We start from the raw sequence: 1,968 nt of genomic DNA, 5'->3' as shown, positions 1-1,968 counted from the left end.
TAAAATCAATTTCGAAAACCATTGCAATTTATGATTTGATAATATTCTATTAGCCAAGAAGTTAATACAGCTATCAAACTAGTATTTAGTAATCACAATACAATTTACTTTAACTCACAACTTAATGTTTATGACTAAAATATATTAATCAGGTTCATTTCTAGTTTAACTCTTCGCATTTCCCATCTTAAGACCATTTTTTAATCACATTTAGTAATTTAAGAATAGAGAATTAGCTATTTAGTGATTAAAATTTAACCCGATTTCTGTTGAAAAGTCAATCAAAATTCAATGTATTTAAGTTACTTTTTCGAAAACTGCTAAATTAAATAAATTACTTTACAACAAACCAAAGTCTACGTTATCGTATCTTACTTAGCCATCAGCCATGGCCATCTACTTGAAAAAATGTTGCTTCTTCTTATCCCTTCGAGTGGGCATAATATTGGTGGCCGTTTTCCTCATTTGTCAAGGAATGGGTGCTCTTATATTTTCCGGATTCGCTGACTTAAAAATATGCCTTCGTCTTCTGACTCTATGGTTCTTGGCTGCTGGTTTTAATATTATGACTGGGTTTTTCTTATTCATTGCTGCGTTTCGGGTAGGTCAATGGAATATTATAGAATTTAGAACATGACATATGTATTTAAATATTTACAGGATAGACACCGAATATTGCCTGTGGCAATAGTACTTAAATTGACTGGCTTAATTATTGAAATGTTTTTTCATTTATTTATTGCAAGTACTGGATATGTGGCACCATATTTAGTCATTTATTCGATGTTTTCCATTTGCTGTGAGTTTTGAGATTAATACTGTTTTAAGTATCTTACACTAAAGATAGTATATAGAATAGAAAAAGTTTTTCCGAGGCGTTTGAAAGTATACAATCTTTATCCCATATTAATTCAATTTCTTTCCTAGTTCTAGCACTTTGTGGTATGCAGTTTAACTTAGTTTTGCTAGATCTACAGCTTTACTATTAAAGATTTTAATTTTAATAAATTCCTTACCTTACACTAAACTTTGTTTTTAACTATATTTTGTTTTTTCTTCCTTTTTTTCCCCCACTTTAGCTACAATTTTTTCAGTAACCATGATCTTTTCCTACTTTCAACAAGAGGAATTGGATGTATAATTTCCCGCTGCTCCATTAACCCAAAGATGGAAATTGATAGTGTGACTTGAAAAAGAAGGCTAAAACGGTAGTTCCAACACTCTTTCCGTTTTTTTTTTTCTGATTTGGCTTAAATAATCACAGCGTGTAACATTTGCCATGTGTGTGCGAGAGTGTGTGTTTACGATTAAATGCAAAATTTATTAGGCAAATGTTGCGCAATCTATTCAGACACACACACACACACTAGCGTAAATGTATCTGTATTTGTATGAACCTATAAATCGTGTGGCAATTGTCACCAGGCTCAGGCATTGAGCTCTCGTTTAATTATCGCCTAGCGCCTTGCGCCTTGCGCCTGGCTGGAGAGTTAAGCTCTACATGCGTGCTAATTGACTTCAAAACTGAAACGAAAAACCAAAATTGTATACTTGGACCAACTTTGTTCAATTGATAACAACAACGATGAAAACGCATGCTGAGCCAAATGAAAATTATGTTGCAATGTAACTAAAAAAAAAAAAAAAAATACAACAACAACAAAATTGTGCCCGCTGGCTTTACTTTGTGGTCACTGAACCTTAATTAATTTCGTTGATTAATTGAAAGTAAGCTTGGATTTCTTTTACCCATTTTTCTTGCACATTTTCAATACCCTTACCACGTGTGGGGCATATTCAAAAGGCATTGATGAAGAGATTTTCTTCATTTTTGTGCCTTCTTTGCTAAATTCTTAGATTTATAGCTTTTTTTTTTGTAAATTTTTAGTTCTTTATTCAGAAACATTTTTCCATCAATATCTGAATAGATTTTTATAGTCATTTGTAGTTTATTTTCTTCTTGTTAAA

General features: G+C 31.8%; 1 long non-coding RNA gene across 1 annotated transcript; it reads left to right on the top strand.

The window, feature by feature from the left end:
• Positions 1-311: 311 nt before the first annotated feature.
• On the top strand, positions 312-1,640 carry LOC137573054 (uncharacterized). The gene is made up of 3 exons (XR_011031795.1): positions 312-601; positions 661-799; positions 1,080-1,640. It is a non-coding gene; the product is annotated as an uncharacterized lncRNA (long non-coding RNA).
• The last annotated feature ends 328 nt before the right edge of the window (positions 1,641-1,968 follow it).

The sequence above is a fragment of the Drosophila tropicalis genome, unplaced genomic scaffold (genome assembly GCF_018151085.1).
Source record: "Drosophila tropicalis isolate 14030-0801.00 unplaced genomic scaffold, ASM1815108v1 contig_393, whole genome shotgun sequence".
Classification (NCBI taxonomy): Eukaryota; Metazoa; Arthropoda; class Insecta; order Diptera; family Drosophilidae; genus Drosophila; species Drosophila tropicalis.
Note: the sequence above shows the minus strand (reverse complement) of the source record. Positions and strands in the feature narration are given on the sequence as shown.